Genomic DNA, 7937 nt, shown 5'->3' with positions numbered 1-7937 from the left:
TTTCCCCACTTCATTCCCTCCACCTCCTTCTCCAAGCTTTCGGCTGCCTCCTCCTCCTCACCTCATTTGCACCGTAGATTCATCAAAATTAAGTGGTGAAATTACCTTTTTTTGATAGGTAAGTAAGGGGAAAGCTATCTTCATGTTGTAGATCTACTTTTTTTTCTCCCTAGCTCGCTCCAACAACGTGCACATGCACTTTTTGTGGCCTAGCTAGATCTATGTATGTTTGTGGTGTTGCATATGTTTGTGGTGTTGCATATATGTTTGTGTTTGCAGGTACCGGTATTTGGAATGCGATAGTTGCCAATATTTTGCCGGAATGTTGATTCATTTCCGTTTCGGCTAGAATTTTGGCACTATGCATTCTTTTTGGTCCTATTTTTAGGGAAGGTCATGCCAAATTTTTTCTTGGTTCTATAATATTGTTTTTCTCTACCCCGCAGGCGACCATGATCCGCACGATGACCGAAGGAATCTTGAATAAGTTTCTGAGCTCCGCGAAGGCCGAGATGCTTCAAAAGAACGAGACGGAGATAAGATGTCCGTGTCGAAGATGCAAGCTGAAGAGCCTTATTGCACACCCGGATTCTGGGCAGGTGCGGGACCACGTGCTCTTGCGTGGTTTCATGGATGGCTATCGGTGGCAAGGTGATGAAGATGACTATGAAGTCGTCCATGGGGGTCAGGCAAGAAATGAGGAAGGGCAACAAGACAACCACCGCGGAGAGGGCGGGCGAGAAGACGAAGAATCTCCAGGACATGATCACGATGGTGATGCTGTACATAGTCATCATGTAGAAGATGTCGTACATGATGTTGAGGAAGATCAAGACGAAGGGCATGATCATGAAGATGAAGATGCCGGAGCAGACGACGATGGAGGCTGGGTGCAGGACCCTCATATTCAAGAGTTGCTTCTCAAGCAGACGGATAACGCAAGAGCTTCCTCCCGAGAGAAAGCCAAGCTGGATCAACTGGAGATAGACGCGGTTACTCCATTGTATGAAGGATGCAGGCCCGAGGATACCCGCCTGAAAGTAACGCTCATGGCTCTGGAGATGAAGGTAAAACACAAAATGACCGACGCATGCTTCGACGAGAACATCTCATTCTGGCACGAACGTCCTCCCAAGGGGAACAAGTTCCCGACCAGTTTCGAGGAGGCGAAGAAAATCGTGTGTCCTATGGATTTACCGGACGTGAAATACCATGTGTGCATGAACAATTGCATCATTTATCGGGATGAGCATGCGGAGTCTACCATATGTCCAGTGTGCGGCGTCACTCGATACAAGAAGAGGAAGAAAGCTCCTCGAAAATCGGTGTGGTACTTTCCGATCACTCCTCGTCTGCAGTGGTATTTCGCGGACCCTAAGGTAGCAAAGCTCCTGCGTTGGCACGCAGATAGGGAGGAGAAGAAGTAGGAAGATGACGGAAATGATCCGGAGATAAATAAAAAAGACAAGATGCTGAGTCACCCTAAGGATGCGAGCCAGTGGCAAGCTTTGAACTTCGAATACCCAGAATTTGTGAAGGATCCAAGGAACATCGTGCTAGGTGCGAGCACCGATGGAGTCAATCCGTTTATTGTCAAGGTGACCCAGAGTTACTGTCAAGGTGTGGTTATTGAATTTGAAGCATTGAAGTTTTACGCCAACCTTATTGTATTGGAAAGCAAAGGACTGGATGTCATCCTAGGGATGGATTGGTTAACCACCAACATAGGTTTTATTGACTGCTTCAACCGGACCATGATTCTCACACACCATCATGGGAAGAAAATAAAAGTTTCAGCCAAAGAGAGACAATTACCTCGGCAACCGAGATTAAACAAGGTGGACGTTTCTGAGCTCAACAAGGTTCCAGTAGTATGTGAATTCCCAGACGTATTTCCAGAAGAACTACCAGGCATGCCACCAGACCGAGAGATAGAATTCAGCATTGAGCTAGTACCCGGAACCGCTCCCATTTACAAGAAACCATACAGAATGGCACCATCCGAATTGGTGGAATTAAAGAAGCAAATAAAAGAATTATTGGAGAAAGGATACATTCGAGCCAGTTCCTCACCTTGGGGTTCTCCAATTTTATTTGCCAAGAAAAAGGATGGGACTCTGAGATTGTGCATTGATTATCCAGCTCTCAACATGGTCACAATCAAGAACAAATACCCAATGCCCCGAATAAATGATTTATTTGATCAGCTCGCACAAGCCAAAGTCTTCTCAAAAATTGACTTGAGATCAGGATATCACCAATTAAAAGTGCGAACAGAAGATATTCCCAAGACCGCATTCACCTCCAGATATGGGTTGTATGAGTTCACAGTGATGCCATTCGGGCTAACCAATGCCGCCGCATATTTTGTTCACCTCATGAACAAAGTATTTATGAAGTATACGGACAAGTTTGTTGTGGTATTCATCGATGATATTCCGATATACTCCAAAACACCAGAAGAGCACGCCGAGCATCTCAGGATTGTACTAGGAGAACTCCGGAAACATCAACTGTACGCCAAATTCAGCAAATGTGAATTTTGGCTAAGACAAGTGGGTTTTCTGGGCCACGTGCTAACCCAAGAAGGTATTGCAGTAGACCTGGAAAAAGTCAAGGCCGTACTTGGCTGGAAACCACCAGCTAATGTAACAGACGTACGGAGTTTCTTGGGAATGGCAGGCTATTATCGGAGATTTATAGAAGGATTGTCCACCATAGCGAAGCCCATGACACAATTGCTCAAGAAAGGAAAGAAGTTTGAATGGACGGAAGCATGTGAGAAGAGTTTCCAAGAGCTAAAAAGCAAATTAACATCGGCACCAGTATTAATTGTGCCAGACATACACAAAAATTTTGAAGTATATTGCGACGCATCCCAGAAAGGCCTCGGATGCGTATTGATGCAAGAAGGCAAGGTAGTTGCGTATGTCTCCAGACAACTTCGCAAACATGAGGAGAATTATCCCACCCATGACCTAGAATTGGCAGCGGTCATCCATGCACTCAAGGAATGGAGACACTTCCTACTTGGAAATCGTTGTGAGATATACACAGACCATAAGAGTCTTAAGTATATTTTCACACAGCCGGAACTTAATTTACGGCAACGACGCTGGTTAGAGTTGGTGAAGGATTATGATGTTGGAATCCACTATCATCCCGGAAAAGCAAATGTTGTGGCAGATGCACTCAGTCGGAATCCTAGCACGAACGACGACAGTATACCAAAGTTGAGGCCAGAATTTCAGCAGGAATTTGCCAGACTCAACTTAATAATGGTTACCGAAGGCAGTGTGTCGAATCTGGAAATACAGCCTACCCTGATGGAAAAGATCAAGGAAGCCCAGCACGGACACCCCAGCATTGAAGGCATAAAAAGGAAAGTGAGTTTGGGAAAGGCCTCAGAATTCAACATAAATGAGAAAGGAATATTGTGGTACGGAGAGAGACTATGCGTACCAAATATCAAGGAACTCAAACAGCAGATATTGACTAAAAGTCACACAGCTCCGTACTCAATCCATCCTGGAGGGACAAAAATGTACAAAGACTTTCAGGGAAATTTTTGGTGGCACGGTATGAAGAGAGATATAGCCACGTTCATTGCATGCTGTGACTCTTGTCAACGTATCAAGGCCGAGCACCAGAAACCAGCCGGGCTATTACAACCAAACAAGATACCCGAGTGGAAGTGGGACGAGATCGGAATGGACTTTATCATTGGACTGCCACGGTCACGACACGGAAACGATGCCATATGGGCCATAACCGACAGATTAACCAAAGTGGCACATTTTATTCAGGTGAAGACAACTTACACCACTCAGAGACTGGCCAAACTTTATCTTGCCCGTATCGTCTGCCTACATGGAGTCCCAAAGACTATCATCTCCGATAGGGGCACACAGTTCGTCTCTAGATTTTGGGATCACCTACAACAGGCACTGGGAACCCAACAAGCATTCAGTACCGCATACCATCCCCAGACTGATGGGCAGACTGAACGCGTAAACCAAATCCTAGAAGACATGCTGAGAGCCTGTGTCCTCACCTACAGAACCAGTTGGGAAGAAAGTTTGCCATATGCAGAATTCGCATACAACAACAGCTATCAAGCCAGCTTGCAAATGGCACCCTTTGAAGCTCTATATGGGAGAAGATGTCGTACCCCGCTAAATTGGTGAGAGACCGGTGACATCCATATCTTCGGCCCAGATATGCTCAAGGAGGCTGAGGAGAAAGTTAATACCATTAGAGATCGACTCAAAACAGCTCAAAGTCGGAAGAAGAGTTATTATGATCGAAAGCATCGGGAAATCAGTTTTGAACCCGGAGAATTGGTATACCTAAGAGTTTCTCCTATGAAGGGTCTGCAGCGATTCAGGATTAAGGGAAAGCTAGCACCAAGATTCATCGGACCATTTCATATAGTCGCCCGAAGAGGCACGGTAGCCTACCAGCTAGACCTAACCAGAAATTTATCCGGTATCCACAACGTGTTTCACATCTCGCAGTTGAGAAAGTACGTAAGCAACCCAGAGAAGCAAGTGTCCCATGAAAATATTGACGTACAACCAGACCTCACCTACCGGAAGCACACAATAAAAATATTAGGACAGTCTGAGAGGAGGACCCGACAGAAAACCATCAAGTTTTTCAGAGTTCAGTGGAGCAATCACACCGAGAACGAAGCAACTTTGGAGAGCGAGGATGTTCTTCAGACAGAGCACCCACACCTGTTTAAGGATCAGCTGAAATCTCGGGGACGAGATTTTTCCTAAGGGGGTAGGTGCTGTTACACTCCAAAAATTTTGTGGTTTTTGTTTTCAGAAAGAGCCTTGCTTGGTTTGAAGAAGGTCATTTAAACCATTCTTAAAAACACTCTTATAAGTTTGCCCTCTGAAAACCTTTTCTTGGATTTATTTTCTTCTAAAAAGAAACCCTTTTGGTTTTGGGCTTTTGTTTGATTTTGATCCATTCTTGTTTACCATACTCCTATGATTAAAACTTCCCCAAAATCTCTCCTTCCACTTAGGTACAACCCAAGCATTCTGTCCAAGCTAATAAAATCCATTTTTGGATTTTATTCCAATTATTTCTCTTCCCAAAATAATTCTGTCTTTTCTTTTGAGCCTAGGTGATTTGCAAAGCAAGTACCCTAATGCCTTTGATTCTTGATCACAAACCAACTCCCCTGGATAGTCCTTAGTACCCACAACCTAGAACCATCTTGATCCACTCTTCTTCTTTTCAAATATTTCAAAATTCACCCTCTGCAAGTTTTGACCAGATTTGCCAAATTTGGTGAAATTCATATCTACACTTCTCCAAAAATTCCACCAAAATTCAGGCAACCTCTAGTTGCAATGAGAGACATCTCCACCAAAAATCAGCTCTAGGAAAAATCCCTACATGCCTAAATCATTCTGTCGAACACCTTGCATGCACTATTACTGTTCATCTTCAGTTAAATTTAGATTGCAACGTCGTTCTCCGTCAGAGTTTCAGTCACATGCCCACAGTGCACTTGGCACGTTGCTCACAGCCTGGACTACTTGTCTGGAGCTTCACACGCATGCTTGGCGCGTCCCTGGCGTAGGTGGCGCCCTGGCCCGCATGCGCCGGTGTGCTTTGCGGCGCCAGAACACCGTAACGGCCGACAGGGAGCAAAACTGCGGCATAACGCCGTTCGGCGCCACCCAAACCTCCTGGTAGCTCCGAGTGGCCATTTGCTTGCCAGCGCACGCATGCAGCACCATCACCGTGGCCTGGCACGCGCAGAGCATGTTCTCTGCCGCCGACGGGCCGTGCGGCAGTTCCGTCGAGGATAGGCCGTAACCCTTTCCCCCTTGCTGAGTTGGACGCTGAAATGGCATCAATGCTCCACCTAGACGATGCTCAAGCTCCTAAGCCGACCGTCCAGTCACAGCGCCGCCGTAATCACTCACCGGACTTATCCGTTCACGGCAACCGACTCGGGCCGGCTATAAATAGCGCCCCCCGAGCTCGCTCTCGCCCCCGCACAACTCCACCACCTCACTAGACCCAGCCTAGCCACTGGAAGAGCCTCGAGGGGCCCTTCTTCCCCAACTCCGGCCACGTCGTTCCGCCTCGGTCTCCACCTCGATTCACTCCGGTGAGGCCGTCTCCGGCGCCCTAACCTCGTCAGCAACCCTCTCCTATTTGATCCCCGTAGCTCCCTCCGGCGAGATCCACGACTGCCCGAACCGCCGTCCGCCGGAGCAAGGGCCGCCGTCGACATAGTGCTCGCCAGCGACCACCACCACCACCCACAGACGCGGAAAGGTGCACTGATCACGAAGGTACCGTCTGATCCCCCTGCCTCGCCGTGGATCGCCGCCGGCGACCACCGCACCTCTCGGGCACCGTCGCGCCCTGTTTTCCCCTTTGAAAATTTAAACCTGACAGGTGGAGCCCGCCTGTCAGCCTCTTAGTCGTTTCTTTTAATCGAACCGTTTTCTGGTTTTTTCCCACAGGACCCCCTGGAAGTTTTCTGTTTCATTACAGATGGGTCCTTGGACCAAAACTCTTATAACTTTTAAACAGAAAATGATTTTTGATTGATTCCTTTTCTGTCACCTTTATTTTTCTGTCTAGTTTTTTGTCATATTTATTTGGAAAATATTTGGAACACTTTTCTGTACACTCATGGTATTTACGTTGCGTGCGTATTTTTCTTATATCGTAGATACCGGAGGAGGTGACGGAACTGCAAACTTCACACAGTTAAACTCCGACTACTCCGAACCAAGCAAGCATGTTTGAACTCTTGATATGATGAGTGGTTGTTGCATGTTTGCATTTTAGTATAGTCATGGCATGTTTATGAACATTTCTTTGAATGTTATATTTCATGCACATAAGTGGAAAGTAAGTTTCGGAAAGCATTATGTTGTTGGATACATATTTGCATGGCCATGTGATGGCATGAGGATGGGTAAGATGGCAGTGTTGTGACATGCCAGTCTTGTGCCAGATTATTTGACTTCCGTGTCATCATGAGACAAATACATTCCCATTCATTCCTCCCTGTACTGTCACATGTTTTCCGAAAGGAATATGGCTTAGTAAGTTGCAAATTGTTTTCTTGGTACACACCAAATAGAGAGGCCGGGATGAGGGTTCCATGGCCCTGGATTAAAGCCCGTCATCTGGTCAGGGGGCATGGGTGTTTCCGGTTGGGACCGAGAGGGGGGCACCCCTTAGAGCGCGCGTATAGAAATTTGATCCCATGCTATTCGAGGTTGTGACCTCCCCGTCTCAAAGTTTTTCTTGGATGTTGTCCAGGGTGATTCCTGGCATCGTGAGGTGAAATGGGTGTGTACTAGTTAAATGTGTTTCTACTGAAATACCATAAACGGAACTAGTCCATTCGTGACCACGGAAATCCTTTGGCTATGGTCAGTCAATATCAACTCTGCAGAGTCTCAAATCTTTCAATTATCTTGTACTTTGTTCAAGTACTATATTCATCTTATATTGTCAGGTATCAGCCTCAGTGACAAAACTCCGGTGGAATACATGTGTGATAAATCCGGTTAAAAGATTATTCTTGTGGATGGACTAATCTTGTTATTTACTTTTGTTACAAGCCCTGTCTGCGATGTCGCTCAGACGTCCGATGGTGGCATACTTGTATTTACATTTGTTGAAGCCTTGTCTGTGATGTCGCTCAGACGTCCGACGGTGGAATACTTGTACTTACATTTGTTGAAGCCCTGTCTGTGATGTCCCTCAGACGTCCGATGGTGGCATAATCATATTTACTTTTATTAAAGCCCTTTATGTGATGTCGCTCAGACGTCCGACTGTGGCATTTCTTTTAAAGCCCTTTATGTGATGTCGCTCAGACGTCCGACTGTGGCATTTCTTTTAAAGCCCTTTATGTGACGTCGCTCAGACGTCCGACTGTG

Source organism: Triticum dicoccoides, chromosome 2B (assembly GCF_002162155.2).
Source record: "Triticum dicoccoides isolate Atlit2015 ecotype Zavitan chromosome 2B, WEW_v2.0, whole genome shotgun sequence".
Lineage (NCBI taxonomy): Eukaryota > Viridiplantae > Streptophyta > Magnoliopsida > Poales > Poaceae > Triticum > Triticum dicoccoides.
Note: the sequence above shows the minus strand (reverse complement) of the source record.